Source organism: Acyrthosiphon pisum, chromosome A2 (genome assembly GCF_005508785.2).
Source record: "Acyrthosiphon pisum isolate AL4f chromosome A2, pea_aphid_22Mar2018_4r6ur, whole genome shotgun sequence".
Lineage (NCBI taxonomy): Eukaryota > Metazoa > Arthropoda > Insecta > Hemiptera > Aphididae > Acyrthosiphon > Acyrthosiphon pisum.
The window spans coordinates 69,070,453-69,092,023 of NC_042495.1; the positions used below are offsets into that span (position 1 = coordinate 69,070,453).

The 21,571-nt window shown below is 30.4% G+C and overlaps 1 protein-coding gene across 2 annotated transcripts in view; it reads left to right on the forward strand.

Annotated features, from left to right (window-relative positions):
* The window catches only part of LOC100162853 (frizzled-5), an 80,819-nt gene that overhangs the window by 24,053 nt on the left and 35,195 nt on the right, over window positions 1–21,571 (forward strand). For both annotated transcript variants that reach the window (XM_029490122.1, XM_029490123.1), the window contains one exon: window positions 19,979–20,024. The gene's annotated coding sequence lies outside the window, so the exon portion shown is untranslated. The remainder of the gene's footprint in view (window positions 1–19,978; window positions 20,025–21,571) is intronic.

Genomic DNA, 21,571 nt, shown 5'->3' on the forward strand with positions numbered 1-21,571 from the left:
CATTAGAAACGTCCTACCGTACGCAAAATGTACAATTTAATATTATTTATTATAGGTACACACGAAAGTCGATATTATTAAAATGTTTTTACGACGATTTTAGGGCGTACCTATACTAACCGTCGCCCCGGTGTCGTGACAACATTTAATATATTATCCTAATCGTTATTGAGATAATATTTTGTACGCAAGTACATAGTAGTATGGGTGCACCACCAACCCCCCCCTCCACCGTACGTATTATTTATTTTTCTTTAGATCCGTCACACGCTTATTAAATAATATAATATCCACAAATATAATACTATACACAACAATAATATAATATTATGTATTATAATAAGGGCCGCGACTGTTTACTTCCAAACGATTTCTTCGTGGTTAAGGGGAGTGACAAAAAAAAAAAAAAAATCTGCACCATATGTATAATAAGCGTTCGTGCTGATTTGACGTTTTTCTTACCTCTAGTAAATACACAATAAAAGACCCCTGATATGTGAAAGAGCGCACACTCGCGCAGGCACAATCGCACATCGCGAACAATGAGTGGCGGTTCTTTTCTTGAAAAAAATTCTGTTTAAAACGCGAACGGCTGGTTACTATTATTATTTGTTATTATTATTATTATTATTATCACACCAAACGCGCATATAGAGGTACCTACGAATAATATGATATAATTGATTGTTATTCATTTATTTATTTTGCCGGATGAAATTCCATCGGGGCCCCCGGTACTAACGCATAACAATAATAAAAGAACTGTAATAACACGCAGGGGCAGTATTTATTTTTTACAAAACATTTTATTCCCCATTATTATTTATTTATTCTCACCTCCGCTGTTGCTTTAAATGTTCAAATCACAACATAATCGAATATTATTCGTACCCACATATTAAACATAATATATTATCATTTATTGTGTACACAAAGCAGCTATAAACGGTATTTTAAATTGTTATATAGGTCAACGTAATAATAATAGTAACAATAATGATTATAATATAATTTATACCAATACCACCAACGACGTCAAAATAGGTATTATAAGATTATTCGATACTCGTACGCATTTTTATTCAAAAGTATGATGTAATGTTTGTTCGAATTCGATATAAATTTAAAAATTAAATTTAACTTTGTCAATGATTTTATTTAATAAGAATATTGATAAAATAAATAAAACGTCTACTAATACAATATATCCAAAGACGTATTTTAAGTATTTGGTCATTTGGATACCATAGAGGTAAATCTATTATTCTGCCACTATTACCCATTACCCTTCCTTCCCTCCCACCATAAAAAATTGACCCTTACCAAATTATTTTCTATTGAAAAAAATGCAAGAACTTACAAACACTCAAAATACAAAATAATTATGTAATTGAAAAACTTTAGAAATAACGTGTATATTTTTAAATTTTTTTTAATGACGAATTGTCTGTATAAGTTTAGTTTTATTATTTTGCCACTCACTAGTCACTAGTCATTACTCATTATAATATGTTATTGTTTTTATTAAATGAATAAATTATTAGAATATATCAAATCAATGAATCAAATCAACGAATATAACAAATCACAATAATTATAAATATATAAATCATAAACTACAACAAAACCGAGAGTAAGATTTAATAACAATATCAAAATAATTCAATCAGTATAATATGTTCTTAGATACATTATCTAATTTATATACCAACAAAAAAATCTTTAATCTAATAATTATTATTACAAAGTAAAATAAATAAATTTAAATGTAAATAATTTCGATTATCCAGCGATACAGCAGCTAAAGCATTTTATATTATCTGTGGCAACATTGAACAATATTTTAAATAACAAAATTGAAATTATTTTTTATAAATAAAATAGTTTTGATTTTTACATAAAATTCCGATATGGCAAAAAATATTAACTAATATCGATGGATGACGTATGTTTCACACTCAGAATATGCTGCTACCCCTAAATCCCTAAAAAAATTTCCACCCGGAGCAATGGCACCCCTCGCCATCTAAATACGTCCCTGAATATAACTGCAATGCTGGCATTCGACGACTGTATGTACCTGCCTGTGTGTATACAGTGTGATTCATTTATCATGAACCGAGGAATATCGTGTTATATATTTTTGTTTATAGTATGAAAACCAATATATTATAAAAGAAAATTATATTGTAAGAAAAATATAAAATAATACATGTATGTTATTGAACGTAAAAATTCAACAATAATAATATTCCTTTAATGTTTTCTAAGATATTGCTTAGTCGACAATAGAAAATACCCTGTATGTCTACACAATAATATAATATTATTGTGCGCGCCTGCAAAGTGAAAAAAGGACGTTATGATATTATCCTCTCGAGGCTTTTCCGAATATCCCGTTAACGGCCTCTCGCGCAAAATCTCTCAAATCGCGTACATTATGATAAAAACAAAAAACCCCATCATGGTGTTCAATTTATAGAGAAAATCGTCGAGTGTCGTATTCAATTTAAAATATAAAATATTGTTATTTCGTCGCACGTATAAGACGGAAAAAAGTGAAAAATATAATATAATATTAGGTATATACGTGCATGGAGAAATTTTATAATAATTATTATTTTTGTTAGATCTTACTGTAGTTTGGCATTTCTGTTATAATAATATCTTTATTAAGTAGTTTCTATATTATTATTAAATTATATTTTTTTGAGTTTGTGTAAAACGACTTGCACGAGTTGCATATTATAATAATATTGTATCATACGATTATTGCACACAGTTGTTATCATCAGCAGCGTAGCCGAGGATTAAGGGGGCTATATGGTTGTGATGACTATATAGTAATAATGTATTATATATTATACGTTTAAATGTCACGGACAAACGACAAATTAATGTTACACCTATGTAATAATATATACGCATTGTACACCACCGTCGACCATGGGAGGACACACGTTGCGCGAACCCCATGTCGATGTCGGGTGTGCGTGTGCGAAAACCGAATGAAAAGAAAACTATAAATATTAAATACACGTCGCGAATAATTATTGCGATATAGTAATATTATTATTTTATTGTTGCGATAATATTACCAACGACACGACACACGCGCTTGGTCGCCTTGTCGGGTTTCACAAAGATTTTTATTTTTATATGCCCACCAAAAATTCGAAGCGATAAATTATATTCCATAATGTCATAAACATTATTTGTCCTACCTATATAATATATACGCTTGGACCATGCACATCATTTTTTATTTTACTAAATGTTCAGCACACTTTTAATTGCAGGGAATTACGTCATCGCGATGTCAATAAGAATGCCTTAGAATATTATTACATTAGTATGTGTGCAGCCCACATCAAAAATTGTTCTTGAGCGAAAAATCTCCGATTCTGATTGCCTCTGCGAATTTTAATTCACTTATATACTTGAAAGCAGCTGCAGAGTATAAAAATGGTATTAAAAATTCTCTATTCCCAAAAAAACAAAATACTAAAAATAGATGCAGTCGGTATCAAGTGTATGTATAATTTCACAAAAGTATCATCAATAACCTGTATAATACGTTGCCTACCATTTTTACTTGATGATTTTTTTTTTTGTGAATAGTTTTAAAAAAAAAAACTGGTAATAGGTGGTATATCGATTGCACAACACTGGAGTACGGTATACTATTTTAAATGTATAAAAATGTATTTCAAACAAATTATGCAAATGACAATATTCGATAATTTTTACATACCAGAACCACCAAAACACTGAATACCAAAAATACGACTGAAATTAACAAAGAAAAAATTAAAGTGATAAATATGACAATACATTTGCAGGTCGAACGTCAGGGTGAATGAATTTTATTTTAATAAATCAAAGAATACGTCATTGTTTAATGTATATTGTGTAGCATGAGTTTATGCCTTTATGGCTGACTGGGCTTCCCTCCGCTCAATAAAAACTATGACGCTAAAGAAAAATTCCTATTATCTTTTGTTTATACGTTAATCTCTAATATTTACAAACGCGTTTTTTTCTGTGGTTTCAAAAAAATGTAATATGGTAATGATTGCGGGTTCAGGTCTAGAATATCATCAGATAAGATATACTTCCAACAAGAAACCGCATCCAATGCATCGGTGCATCTAATCCAAGTGATCTCAAGTTGACGAAATATTACACGTTGTGCATCCAAACATCGCTATTGATCTCATTTTTCTCAATATGTTTGTCAAGATGTCATAGCGTATTATACGAATCATAATATAATAATATTATGTATAGTGTCGTTACCGCTGTAGGTATAGGTACGTTACCCCGTTTTCATAACACTATTATGTTACGACCTGTACATTAAATTATAGCACCTACGAGCTACGTTATAATATCCTTCCGGTGTTACTTATATATTATTTAAATATGCTTATACTTAACCGTGTTCGCGTTGCGTATTACCTTGTTATATTTATTCATATTTTTTTCACTTAGAAATCCGCTTTCTGGCGGTGCTATGGTTTTACGGCTGTATAATATCATGTAATTACATGGTGTGTACATTTTTTTTTACTAAACATTGTTTACCGCCACTCATATTAGTTACATCCGTTGACTTTGAAATTTTAAATTAATTTAAATACGTCCATATCCATAACTATACGCAATGGTTGCTATATTGGTTATAGGAGAAATAATTAGTAGAAATTAGTATTTATTTATTATTATTAATTTCCATTGGTTAATCGGGCAGATCAGGTACAAGCTTACATCAAATAGAATTTTCAAACATTGCCTACCACCGTGGCTGAGTTGCTCTTACTGCAGCGAGTTACAACCAAAAGGATTTGAACAATCATAATTTTTTAAGAGTTGCCCTTTTTACGGACAACAATAAGTGCATGGGATCAGCTAGTATAATATAGATATTACTACATTACTACATTATTACATTAGTTGGTTACTCTTATGTATTATATTATTAGGTATGTATATGTTTCGTAAGTTCAGTACAGTATAAATGTACAAAACGGCTCGTCAAAAAAAATATAAAACTCATATTTAAGACTTTTCCAATATAATATATCATTGTTAATAATTTTTTGTATAGTGTACCTACCTACGTCGTCAGAGCCGTATTTGGGTAGGAGCAACGGGGTACACGTGCCCCCAGCGGCAAATTTTAGGGGGCGGCTGGCGGGGCACTCATTGATGATAATTTTTAGGGATTAAGGATATTTAGGGATAATTTACGAATTTAACGGTTTTTTTTTTTTTGGTAAAATATTAAAATGTGTCCATAAAGAGCGGCAAAAAATGTTGTGCACCCGCGGCGGAAAAATTGTAAATACGGCCCTGTACGTCGTGCCATTGTGTTTTATATATTTTGTGTACTTGTAGGAAAATATGATAATAATATGATATTGTTTCACAGCGCGTGTTTAATCGGTTGTAAAGAGAGTTTAACTCGGAATTCGGAGTATTGCTTCTCACAAACATATATTATAACGTATTTCCGCATTATATATCGAATGAACCCTGACGCAGAGACGAGTATAATATATTACGATATAATATTATTATGGCTTACATTTTCTCCAGTTGGCGAGCGGCCGTGGACTTGTAATAATATCTCTTCAAACGAATATTATTATTTCTTTACCCGTGAAAAAAAACCAATCGTATTTTTTCTCTTCTTTTGCCAACCGTTCGATTGTAAAAGTACGAGGAAAATATACATTTTCCGCCTTCTGCTGTACAACAAAACTATATTTTTTTTATACTAAAAGTGCATTCCGAGGCGACGGCCGATATATTTTTCTAAATATACGAACGCGTGACCAGTGGATTTTTTTTATACAGAATTGTTATTATTACTTCGAATTTCGCATAGCACAACACTAAAACGCATTGCGTAGCACACATAGCACACACTGTAAATTATTTGCGTTTATATTCTAATGCTTTCCGTGCACGCAAAGTTTTGTAAATTTATTCATATAGGTATATATATTATATACATCATACCATTCACCAATTCGTTTGCTAGGCTTGAAAATTAAAACAAGCCAACACACACACAATATAAGTTCGCCAAGGATAATGGATGTGGTTTTTTTTAAATGTTTTTAACAAAATGCCTTTCGTGTAAATTATTATCTTGAAAACAACTCTATTTACAGTTCAAGTCATATTATATTATATAGTATTATGTGCAATCAACATAATATATTTTGAAGTGTGCGAAGAAAAAATATAAATAAATTCTTATTCCGAAAAAAACTACTGAAAACATAATGCAAATATTACGCCCCCTACGTTTCACTTTTTGTCCGTTCGACCTTCGTTATATTTTCGTGTTAACATGGAAATATGTCAAAATTCAAATGTGTACACGTGATGTGTGGTAGTGACTAGAGGTACAATACATTATAGAATAAAAATAAAACGTTTCAATAATTCTCGACGACGTACACATAATAATATTCAATATATATACTGCGACTGAGGGGTTAGTCGTTTAAGATATATAATACATAAAAACTGCAATTCTACACGATAATATGACATTATGACGAGTTTTGGTCGATGGAATCGAATGTCATCAGGAGGTCCGAAAAATAGTTCGAATCGTTGTTTTCTTTTTCATATTATGTTATATTTCTATATTCGCATTATGTGCACAATAAATGTCTGGTCACTACAGATCCACTCGAATTCGTCACTCCGTTCCGTTTCTATTGTGTTCCGGCCACGTTTTGCGCACAAAATATTATATCGTTTGCCCTTTTCAAAAATATTTTCTGCATTGTGTTCATAAATAATTTTTATACTTCATTATTTCCTATTATTCTCATTTTTCTAAATGTATATTTTATTATAAAGGAGATTATGTTTCTGACACATCTGTGTTACATATCAATTGAGGTGTGCGCATGCAGGTCATCACGACACCACTACGCAAGTCAGCACCATATTTTATTAAATAAATCACTTAGTAGTTTTATATGTATTATTATTATTCCACTGTTATAATAATAAACAACTATTTTATCATCAAAAATAAAATGGTATTTTAATAAACGTGCATCATTGTCAAACACCTATATATATATATGTAATTTACATACCAAATAGTTTTTAAATTAATCAAAAAGTTAAATTGCTTATAAATCAATTTTTAATGATCATAAAATAACTCCATGGGTGTAGCTGTTATAATATCAATTTATACAGTTGATCTCTTTAACTGTTACAATTTAACCAAAAAAGACCGTTAATTTTAGTTGACCAACGATCATAGTAAGCTATACTAACTAAAACATGTTAAAATATGTTTTTGACTTAGTGACAATTGTAGAAGATAGTATACCTATTAGCCATTAGGTTATAATTTATACTTTAAAGTTAAGTTATACCTATATAGTATATAGTCTATACATAGTATTAAGACATTTGAGGGCGTTAGCCGTTGATGAGGGTAGGTACGCTCGAATCAAGTGTACAATAATGTCTCTAGTGGCCGTTGAAAATTCCGAACGAAACTTCCGACAAGTTTAAAATTATTTCATTGAACGGACTAAGTTGGACTAAGTTTTCTCTTTGGCGATGTCAACTAGAAGTTACCGGCAACGCGTACAACTCGTTATATAGATTTGTACCTTATATCCATGTAATTTCGACAGTTGTTTTGAAAATTTACTGCACTTCAAGTGGGTTTCATATACGAACAAACTACTTTCAAACACACGATTTTACTATTCATGTTATTTTAAGTTTTATATCAAGTCTATAAAGTATTTGGTTAAACCGAGTTCACGACGAATACGTGCCCTTTATATGAAAATTCCTTGAAGACGTATAAACTTTATCTAACAAATATTTACTAGGGTAGATTATCGGAACTATAAATTATAACTGAATTACAGCAATAGGAAACTGTTATTGTTAAGTTTGAATAGATATAAACTTCGGAATTCTAAACTATATACCAACAACAATTTTAACTTTTAAGAGTACGATCAATTTAGGTTCTTTGATAAACTGTGTATTTTCTTCAAATTAACCTCACTCGGTTTTCAGTGAACACGAATTAAACAACACTATTAAAATAAATCTACTTGAAAAATATACGAAGATACGTATAGGAGGTAGGTACGTTGCATATTATAATATAGGTAAATGTATAGTTTAATCAAATTTTTAGTTTTATACATTAAACCCGTTTGTAATAAATAATAAATATTAAATACAATCTTAAGGGTGAAGATAATGTGCTTAATTTTTAATTACGACAATATTATTACGAAACAGCTTAAAGCTGTTATTTAAACAATAGTGTGTAATTTTTAAAATTTGACTGATTCTTAAGCTTCAATAAACTACGTTCGTACGTCTTGAACAATATTTGGTCATACGAAAATGTATGCTATATTATATATTATATTGGTTCAATAACATACCGAAAACCGCGAGCATATTATATACTCTTATTGTGTTTTAAAATAAAACTATACCATCGTATTAAAATTCAATTTCGAAGGATAAGTAAAAAATCTCTTACGGTTTTAAGTTCAGTAAAAAATAATGTATATATATTATTAGTGAATATATTCCAGCTTTTGCGCTCAACTGATAAATGTGAAACTTTTGAGTTCTCGAATAGTGAATACTGCAGCGACCGTACGAAATTGGATCGCGCCGTGTATCGGCTTTTGTTCTTCTCTTGTATAATATTCATTCAAATAAGCTCAACAGTAACCGCTAACCAGCTATCAAAAGCAATCCATCCACCCGCGGAGATAATTGAAATAAGCCGGCGTATTCCATGGAATATACACTAATATACCTACGTTGATATAAAATTGGTTTTTGTTTCGTTTCGAAAATTGCATTACGATTCTAATCGAAAAAATTCGAGGAAATATCTGAGAGAATACCATATTTTCGTACTGTTGTGCGTTGTGACGATCAACAGTGGACCTATAATATTATTGTTATTCACTAAAATTTGAATAATGTGACGATTAAAAGAAATAAAAAAATGTAATATAATATCTTAAGATATTTTAGTCTACCCACTGGCGAACTGCGTTTAATCGTTTGGCCCGGATTGGTCGGTATAGTTTTACAATAAATCATAATAATATATCAATCAATCTACTCGCCTCGACCAGCTAGGTTTATTCGCCCGCGTGTCTATTAATTATTATTATAACCGACGACGACGCATCCCCGCACAGCCGCTGCCACTATACATAATATAAAGGCACTCGGGCCAGAACGATAAGCACAAGTCCTTTCACGCGCGTGATATTATTATTATTATAGATATAAGTATATACTTAAACACTCCTGGTATATTATGTGGATAAGGGCGCTTTATAATGACTGAACGGGATCGCATATGTCAGCGTACTACGATGACAGTGACAACTACCGAATAATATTATACGTTATTTTTATATTACAAGTATTCCTATACATTATACAAAAGATTGTATAGAGTTGTACGTATGAGTTCGGTTAGACTTACACCTAGAACCCGGTAACCCCTACCTCAGCCGTGGTACACCAGCACATAATAATAATAGTGTGATGCGAGTTTTCTATGTTATGTTTGTTTTTACCTTTTTATTATTATTATTATCATTATTATTTTTATTTTAATGGTGGCGGTATATAATATTATTATAACGACCGTTTACGCGCACACACGTGCACAAAAAAAAACCTCTTTGGATGTAAATTAAAAATGCCACCAGCAATGCACATAATATCTAACCGGGCTAAGGAGGAGAAACCTGCACCTCCGCTACGATCGCCTTCAACACGCGCGTACACGTACTCATGTATATAATATTATATATATACTGTATATTATATATTACATAGGTACCCGTCGAATCATTATATTTCAGTTACTTGAGTAAATAAAGCCTCGGGTACACGCCCACCTGAAGAAAAAAAAACCCGAATGTACGACACACACTTACACACACACACACTGAAAGATGCTGCCTCAAAGATTCGACGACCGTAATAATATTATAATAATGTTTAGGCAGGTAGGTACTTCGATTTACGTACGACGTGGGTCGGGCGTGTGCAGAGATATTTTGTTTTCACCCGAACGAGTGGTTATCGAATATCTATCGTCACCGTATATAATAATATTATATATTAATATGATAAAAAATAAACGGGTCGCTTTTAATATTATCTAGTCACCTACGTGTACGATTTGTTGTTTTTCTCATTATTATTATTGCCTATTACAATGAATTATTCTTCTTTTACGAATAATAATATTATAACGGTGGTGGTTGTACAACACGCTTGCACTAGCACAGCGCCAACCAACCGCATAAATTGATTCCGGCCTGCAAGTCGTACCACTTCACACACGATATTACACAACTACATACTATATTATACACATTTGAGACCTACGATATTAAAATATATTATTGTTATTATTATTGTACCTACAATACTTGTACACGGGCTAGTCTTCGCGCGTGTGGGATATTCGATTGTTTATGATGTAGCGGTGACGGCGGAGGGTCTGTTAAACGCATTAAAAGGGTTAAACGGACTGCTAAAAATATTTAATTAAACGCGAAAAGTACCATTATAGTATCACTGCAGTTATACTGTTATTGCTGTCGTCGACACGGCGGTTCGTATGTGAGTCGCGTATACAACATGTACCTAACATTATTATATTATATTATTATACAGACATACAGTTAGACGCTCGAGCTGGAAAAAATACAAAAAATATTAATATATTGCGAAAAAATGCAACCAGGAAAATGTTGTAATTTTTTACTAAATTATACGTCTTTCACTCGGCTCACATAATATCATATTATAGTCGGTGATCCTAGACGGCCAGATGGCCAGACAGGTAGACAAGTAAGTAGGTGAGTACATAGGTATAATATATATTATGTAGGTACTGTATGTGGGTATAATATCGTAGGTACCCACGATAAACAGACCAATTATTTATGCGCGTCTTATTATCCCGTCGACCGGCACGCGAAAATTATTATGTTATTATTATATTGCACCCGTACTACGTATACACGCGTTTTGCCGACGTCCAACACCGCAAAAACGGCATAATAAAACGTTTTATCGTTGTGTATTTTAATGTATACGGTAAAAAGGGTAAAATTGTAATTCCGGTAGGTTCCACCTCTACATACAATTATTATTGTTATAAAAAGTGGTTCTTAACCCGTGGGTCTTTGGAAAATTTGCTGGTGTCAAAAAAAAAAACACCACCTGATGATATAATATATTATAGGTACGCAATATTCTGTTATCATTATCATGAGTGTGAAACCAAAATGTTTTATAGGGTAGAGAAAAAATTGTCATTTTACTATTATTTGAAAGTCTATTATATTATAATATATTTTACTACCTTTATAATATACATATTATTAATATATTCTACGCATATTCTACATATAAAAAGCTAGGTAACACCTAAAGTGTACATTATAAAATGCGATTTTTACCTACACCTATATTATTATTATACGTCACGTGTAGGCTCATGCGATGATTTAGACCACTAAACGATATAATTTTAAATGTTAACTAAAGAAAATTTACCGACCACCGTCGCCACCGCCCTACTTTACTATATTTTAAATTTATACGACCGTGTCGACTGCAGTATATTTATCTCGTTTTACGGTCTCGAAGAAAATAACGCACAATATACACGCCATATATTATATTCTATTATAATATTGTGTATCAACTCGGTGGCGTGAGAATCACTGCGTGGAAAATAATTACTCTATTAAATTGCGGTAGATGTATGTAGGAACCTTTAGCTACAATAAGAGACTAAGCACATTAGGTCCTTTTGAAGTATTCATTTCCGTTATATACTAATCACTTATACTATGTATTTTATAACAATATTATTTCATCAGTTATGTATGGTCACAATTGTCGATTCATTTGTAGGTATCTACGTATGATTGTATGAAATTCAATGACCAATTAATGTACAGTTATAAACGTTTGCAATATTCAAAACTTAAAAAACAAACTAGAACCTAAAGGTATAGGTATGTGATCTTTATAATGTAAGTACCTCCCTACTTATATATAGGTACTTACCACGTGGTTTTTGTTATAGTTTATAAAATATGATAACTAAACACTAAATAATAATATATAGGTATATAGGTACTTTTATTGAAAACTAGTATTTGATTCACTGTTCATGTGTCATATAAAATTCTATCTATTGAAGATGTAAAAATCGAATATATGAAATAGAAAACATTTGAAATAATAAATGAAAGAAAGTCAAAATAATCTTACAGAAAATATAATATACTATTATATAAAGTTTGATATTTTTCGCAGTCTGACAATATCTATATAGCTATACAATTTGATGGCATTGTTGTTTCGTTCTCAAATGAAAAGTATTTGAGTGATAGTGTATTTTGCGGGCCAGCTTAAATCCGATTTTAAAGGGCAAAATGTTTTTACTGGATATAATTCTAAATATAGCAGCAACTGATGATCTCGTATGCCAACTTTCCCGTGAACTTTATTGTACCTAATCTTTTCTAAAATGGACTCTTTTTTTCCGATATAAATTTAAAAAATAATTCACGATATTATAATGTAATATTATTCTTAATAGCTATTAGGAGCCTTTAATTAAAAGTGTATATATTCGTCTCTGTTATACAATACATAATTAAAACTTAATTGGCCATATCATGGAGCCGATAAAAATGTTTTTAATGTACGTTAAAGTATCTAACCTAAAAATATCACGTAAAAATCATAGTCAAATTCAAATAGACATCGCATATTATCGTTTCTCATCAGTTTTATGTTACAAAATATATTCGAAAACCGATTGCTTATTCAGATAGCAACTGAAAAACCCAATTACGTCTATAATTCGGATCTAATTACAAAATATTATTTTTTGAGTTAACTGCGTATTGAAAAATGATACGCCGTTCCGTTAGGTAGGTACACAAAATAAGAGTAGGTACTGCAACTTGAAATCGAATCGAATAAAAACTAAATAAGAGTATACCTAAGGGCTAACTGCTAAGACATTGTGTAATATGATCCCGGAAGGTATATGTCAATGATACACGACTTATTATAAATGTTACGAGTTTGCGACCATTAAACCGCGAATATTACTATTTGTCTAGGTTATTATTATTTACATACAATGACACATACACATGGTGTTAACCATAAAATCGTTATGCGGTTCGTTATGTAATTATTGTGTTTTACTCTTCTTTCATTACCATGTACATTAAAATGGTATAATTATCACGACAGCGACCTCGGTGCATCCTGTTTTCACGTATACTCATACTACACGTGGTACCTACGCATAATATTTTTGTAACCTTTATATAAATCACTCTGTATTTATTGAAAATTTCCTTATTTATTTTTTTTTCAATTTACCTATGCGCATTATACAGCGTGCGGTTCATTGTTTATCATCAACCGTGTCCGAAACCATTAACCGGACATAAATTATTATCGCGTCGTATTCGGTCGTCTCTTGCGATATCCACTTCTGTGACAATATCAACAGTACGCACTTATATATCCCTTAGCTCTGCGGACCGTTCATAATTTTACGGCATATATATGTATTATTACAATACTTGCGATAACTCTTTTTGCACAATACGTAAAGATATCCCATGCATATATTATACGATATTTTACTTGTAGACCATAAATATGACTGCAGCGACCCGACGCATAATATTATAAATGTAACGCGTGAGGAGGAGAATTCCTGCGACAGTCAGTCACGATTCCTTGGAAAAACATCAAAGTTGTCAGGTAACATTCTGCACGACACGTACGTTAGGTTGGGACATGTAAATAGATGACATTTAGTGGCATTGAAAAAATAAATAAAAATAGCACCTATAATTTTATCATTTTCAATAAACGTTTAACTCATTTTCAATCACACTAATACACATATTATTATGTATAATACTCGTAATATTATTATACATTATTATTATCATTATTATAAGGTGTAAATAGTATGGATAGGTACTTTATGAACGCAATTTGTTACCTACGTATTTTGTTTTATTATTTCCGTTTATACTATATTTCGAGAGTTGTTCTGTCTCTATATCATTGTACAATATATGTATAGATATGTATAAACGTATAATGAAAATTCTCTTTATTCCAATTTCACTTTTTTTTCACATGGAAAAATTTAATTTAAGATAGTGCTTTCGTCTAAGACTCTAAATTAATAACCAATAGCTACTCTAAAAGCAAACATGAACGTCTTAACGCAATATTTGTTTGCAATAAAAAGAAACTTATATAATATATAGATTGTAGTATTATAGACTTTGAGCAGTTTAATACATTTTAAAATAATTTCTTAAGGATCAACCGCCACTGATCTGATTATTGAAAAACATTATGCTTTTCCATCGAATCAGGAATGATTGTATTCGAGTCGATCGAAGTGATGTATTAATTTTTTCATATTTATTCTGCAAAACACCTATTGGCCGTTTTTTTTGTCGGAGAATATTTTATTTTAAAACTTTTTACATTTCATGTATTATAATATTATAGTTACAATTATTTGTTTCTTAGTTTTGATTAATTAGAATACAAATATATCGTTTTTTTCATAACAAAACAATTATATTTAAATTGCACGCGTTTATTGTAGAAACATTAGAAACGCGTTCGAGATCAATAGCATTTAACGACTTTAAAAACTTGTTCAACTTGCTACAAATAGTAATAATATATAACCTACCTAGTATAATAGCGTGTAATATGGTAGTCTGCAGTGCTCGGCGCCACGGCGTTTAATTCAAATTATTAGCCGCAGGCGATGAATTGAATAACGTGACATTTGCGTTAAGGCTGCGGCTGTCTACTATAAACAATAGGTATTGTAATAAACTGATCATATTTATACGAGTATGAAGCATGATAATAATATGGTACTACATGATAATATTATATAGTGTGAAGCTGCCGGTGGACCTTTGACAAAAAAATAAACCTCGATCGTCGAATAGGCCAGTGTTTGATTTTCACGGTTTTGACGCATTTTTTAGTCGTGTTTTTATCCAAGACATAGATGCCATACGACATGACACGTCGACGACCTCGAGGTTACCGCGGTTATGCATACTATATAGGTTTAACTTCCGGTAATATCTCCAACTGTCTTGGCTTTCATGCTGATACGATTTCGGAACGATAACGTCACGAGTATCATAGGTATGGTTCTATATTATATATTATTGTTGCTATAATAAAATGAAAATCAAATTCATTCCACGTGGTATTTTAGGTAAGACGTACCTAGTACAAATAATAGTGTGTGGTACTCGTATGGTCGACGACAAAACGCTGCTCGTCTCTCCCTCTATTTTCCCGTACGTGCGTGTTCGTGTGTCTTTTTCTCTACGCACACACACACCAGTGGTTTAGCGTGCTCATTTATTGATCACTTCCTCCCACCCTTCACTCGTGCCTCATCGTCCTATTCACTTTTCGGTCGGTTGACACAACGCAGAAGGGTTTGATTGATGCGATGCTGCCGCGGGGACAATCCATCCATCAGCGATGCGGACAAACCCCGAAACGACAACTCTCCGAATCGCGTTTATATTATTATTATTAAATATATTATATAAATCGATAAATTCAGGTTTATGATCGATCGGGATTGGTTATCATACGCATTATTATTCATAACTATAATATTATATTATTATTTTCAGTGTCAAACACGTGTATATATCCTTGATAGTTGTTATAAGATTTTCGTCTCTGCGTCTACGTCTGGACCACCGCCATTGACGACGACGATTCATCATCGTCGTCGTCATATTATTATTTTACATTCGTCGTACTGTCTCCTACCGTTTTATACTAACGAAATCCCATGAAACGTTTTGACCGCGCAGCCCCACTGCGGGCAACTATTGTGTCAAAAGCACTTATCAAACATCAGCTGTCGGGTTGGAACGTTTTAAAATACGCTATTCTAGTTCTTTGTATACAAGCATCGGGATAAAATGGTATTAATACGAGTTTCTTGTAGACGTACCTATTACGTATTATAATATTTCTTTCGTTTCTCCTCCCGAGATTATGCTGTCACTTTGACTAACGATATTGGGATAGAACATTCCATAATATATTTATTGTGAACGTGTCATGTTATTTTTTTTTTAAATTGATTTTTTTTTTCATATTCAGGTTACATTATACATTTAAATTTACATTTTATACATACATTATTATACATCGTATTTTTGAAAACTTAAAAATAAATCTGTTCTTTTAATAATAAATTATTATAACTCGATTAGTTTACATATTATTTGAATTTATATTAATAAAATGAGTAATGATTATAATGAATTAACAACATAGGTGCTCCTGCAAAAAAAATTCATGATACTAAAACTTCTAAATAACAGGAAATGAACGGACGTAAGAGATCAGTTGAGAAGCACCGGTATATTTACGGCATCCGAATATTATTCGATTCTTTTGCTCTAGGCAATTTCATTTCGTATTATATAACAATGATATCGTGTCAGGACAGAAAAAAAAGACTTTTTTCCTGTCCTTTTTGGTTGGGTTAATCCGATTTATAAGAGGGACTTCAGAGACATCTCAGTCCGAAGATTGATTAAAACACGTCAGACAATAAACCCGGTCGTACAAATACGCTTAATTCTAATCGTGGGGAAGAGATCTGAAACATTTAGAGGGACCTGAAGAGTGCCTGTGAATAGCGACGAAAAAAAATGTAATATCTCACAAGCGCGTTATCTGGAATGACGCAAAATCCCATTATCCCTTTTTAGAGAGCCTACCCCAAAAAAAGGTACGCGCTTTAGATGGAGATAAAATTCCACGCGACCACATAATATAAGCATATGCAATATGCATAGATATAATATATATTAAACTCTATGTGCACACATTAACTAGTTCGTCCATACGTTATTTTATCTGTTAATATTATAATCCTCAATGACAGTTCACCGATCGATCTGTTGTTGAAGGTAGGAATATATATATATTATATAAACATATGCAAACACACACATTCATTTTGGGCTTAAGCGTGAGATTATCACTAGATGTTATACCGTATAAATGTATTCTCTCGGCGCATAAAAAACAACGTAATTTATATTCAAATCCTTTAGATTTAAATTTAACGAAGAGTTGTATGCGTACCTAATAAACTGCAGGCCGATTCGAATAAATTACGCGACCCGATACGATCTCATTACCATCCGTAAGTTCAGTGTTAATTTTCGTCTTAAATAAACTATAAGTTATCAAATTTACTTATTGTTTTATTATTGCATAGATTGTAAATTGTCTTTCTTTTATATAGGAAAACAATTTTATATAAATAAGATACAATTACTTTAAGCGTTCATTTCTTTTACAATCGTATTCAGTAAGTAATGATCTTATTCATATATTATAAAAACTACTCCGCCTACACATTTCGTCCAAAATATATATTATATTTAATATATTACCAAAAACCATACAATTTCTAAAGAAAATTTGTTGAAAAAACTATCATTCAAACTTATCTTTATATATATAATATAGTATAGTTTTACATAACAAAGAATGTATACTTCAACGAAAAATATCATGGGCCCCCATGTATATGTATGTATGTATGTATGTATGTATGTATGTATGTATGTTGTATGTCGACTCTCACTTCTCGTATAACCACGAGCAATAAAATAATTTTCAATTTCAATAAAGAGTAGATATATACTACCTATGTATATACTTAAACATAAAAACGTGCAAACAATATTATTTTCTTATAGAAAACTTAAAAATGACAATTGTGATTAAAATTAATAAACATCGAAAGTTTATAAGAAATATTATTTATTTTTTCATTAATATTACTTTTTTATGTAATAAAAAATAAACTGATAAGAATAAATGTATAAGAAGATATACATTATAATTCGTTAGTAAAATTACTTTTATATACATAAACAAAAGACAACATAATTTAACGTTAGGTATGTTATTTTGATATAAAAATGTAATTTTATAATCTGTATCACGGGATTGTTGTATATACATACTCTATAATAAAAATTATTTACTGTAATTCAAAATTAGAAAAATAAGGATAGGAGAAAATATTATTTATGTAAATTGTGCTTGATGGAAAAAATAGGAGTTTGTTACTTTGGAATTTTGATTGCTTAAATATTTATTACTCAAACATGTGAATAATAAAGTAGGTAGCTAGGTTATGTACAAGTATAGTATAATATACATTTTTTAAATTTTTATTTAGAAGATACGCGTAATTCATTTTGTATTTTCACCGCATTATTATAATATTAACTTTATTCTTATCATCAAAAATAAATTATTTATATGATGGCAGTTTGTATTACGATACATTTGTATGTAAGTTTGATGGTAAGAAAATGCTTATATATGCACAGTGCATTACTAAGTACCTTATACAGCAATACCTACCTAATACTTATATTATAGTGCATCGAGTAAGTTTTCGGAATTTTGCATAAAAAGATTAACAGACAATGAACATTTTTATACGTTTTGTAGTTACTATTTCATATGGGAGCATTGTAGGAATCTTATAAAATAAAAATGGTGTTGAATGACACAATCAAAGCTGTAATCACATGTTACATAGGTACCTACTTGACAAATAAATATTTTGGTACTTAGGTATACATAAGTATTATATATTTTTTTTTTATTGCATGATGCGGTAGGTATATAATATAATATAATCTAGGTTAAAATATACAGCATATTATTTAAAAACAAAAACACACTATGACATTTATTTATTGAACGCAGACTTTTTTGTCTTATTATATTATGTAGTACCTTTGTATAATGTATTTATACAATATATACTTCAAGTATGAATAATATATTACATTACTTTTTAAACGTAGGTATAGAATTGGATTTCAAGTTATATACCTACCATTTAAAAGTCTCATTTTAATTCATACAAAGTGTTCTAGTTGACATCGAGCATTTTTTAAATATACATGGTATCCTAGCTGTCATTGAACCTAAAAATTCAGTACATTTTTTTCTCTTTAAAAATTATAAAGAGTATGTGATTTGTAAATATTTTGTAAGTATATATTTTAACAAATTTTAAATTATTTAAGAACATTTTTTTTATTTGTTATTTTAATTTTTAATTTTTTTCGTATATACATTTTTAAATCTACCATTATAATATTATTAATTATAATATTCAGTGCTTTATATCCAGTTATAAGTGTTATAACTAATAAGTATATAAAAATGTATAATTATTTAGTACAAAATAAAATTGCATGTACGATAATACATTATTTTAAAATTAAATTAACATTTAAATAATGAACCATCACACAAATATTACATACGAGTTTTAGATTAATGTAACTATTATCATGCATACAAAATACAAATAAAATATAATACAGACCCAAACAATAATCATAATAGTATAATACACTGGTTAGAACGAATGGGAGAAAAAAATGATTGTGTAAAAAATGAATCGTACTAAAGTAATACACTATTGTATACTCAATATATGACTTACGCCATTCAATAAAGACTCAAGAGACCTATATGACCATATAATGTATATATTAATGTTTAATACGCATAGGTATAGGCGTACAGCATCATCAACAATAATAGTTATAAGTCAACATTAATAATACTTTTCAAAGTTTTAAAAATTTGATTTCAAACAAAAAAATCGTGTCTTTATTAGAAATATCAACGTGAAAATGTAATTGAAATATAAAAAAAATTAATACACTATTTGTATATTACTGTCATAAAATCCATTTGCTATAGTTTATTTTTTATTTTTCAGGTTTTCTTTGAAATAAATTCTACAACATCTGAATAACGACTGACCTGTGAGTATCTGAATATCTTATTATTTTAAATTTTTTTTAATTTGTCTTTTCTGATCAAAATTATTTAACAATAATAACTAATAAATAAATAAAAAGTCAACAATTACACAATGATTTATGTCATATGATAAAATATGAAAATATGTGTAATATTGGCTTAGTGCTATTATAAAAATATACACCATTAAATTAAATTACGTGTACACTCCTCGTCTCCTCCAGTCCTCCAGACTGTCAAAGGCTGATTAAATAAAATTCCCAAACCCGATTGCCTGTTAAGAGGGATCTCGTCGTATTTGCTGTAGGTATATAATGATATATTACATTTGCACAACAAACAGATACGTGAGCATATTAATTACGAATAAAATTTATAGCTTATACATGTGTACATAAATATATAAGTACCTATGTCCTATATGTAATATATTGCACAAAATAAATTAAAAATTGAAATATATAAGATGCAATTTTTTATACATAAAATCGTATTTAATGGAATTCAACAGAATCCGATACGTTTGCTTAACAACCCGAATCGAGTTGCCACAGGTTGCGGCAGAAAACATTTTACGAGGAAAAAAATATAATTTTCATGTTTATAATATATTTTTAAATCGCGTAGTCAAAATAAAACCTCAACCGGATGCCGCCGTGAGCCCGTTGACTATAACTGACTCCCGCATATAACATGTTATATGTATACATATAATATTATTAAAATTAACCTCAAAACTTGATATAGTCTATATTATAATATACTAATAAGTAGTAACCAAATAGCCAATGGCAGTCACATTAATAGTTGTTTATAGTATATACGCAACGTCTATTGTTTTAGTTGTTTTCTCTCAGCGTACCGTTTTTGATGTTGGCCAGGGCCGCCATCCAACGAAACTCGTGTATAGTAATATGGCGATAATATAATAATATAATACCTATAAAATAAATTATATTATATTATATTACACGCACAGCCTTTTATGCTCTAATAAAGCCGTTATTTTGTATTAGTTTTAAGATACGAAAGAATGTAGTAAACACAAAAACATATGTTTGTTTGTAATCGAACAATTTTCGTCAGTCGATTTTATAATACGTTTCATTTGTATTTCTCCATTGTATAACGATACTATTATAATACGCATATCACTTTCAAAATAGTTAGTCCTCGTCGTATAACATCTTGTTATCACGTCCGAACGTTTATGATATTGTTTCGTATAATACCATAAAATATTGTAAGGTACCTAATATTGGATTGCTATATAAATCATATATTGTATCACAATTGTAATTCTCTGCGACGCTCTGCAAACCCAGCAGGGGAAGTTCGAGACCCTATTGTATAGCTCAGAGTGTTATAGGTATATCAGAACGATTGGAGAGAGGAGTCTCGGGAATGACAATAACAGTAGCGATAAATAAATGACAAAAAGCGCGTGTTCTCCCATAGTAATTATCCATACATAATATCGCCGGGATTCGTGGCAAACAGCACTCTTGCAGGGTGAGGATCGCGCGCGTGAAATATTGTAGTTGGCAAG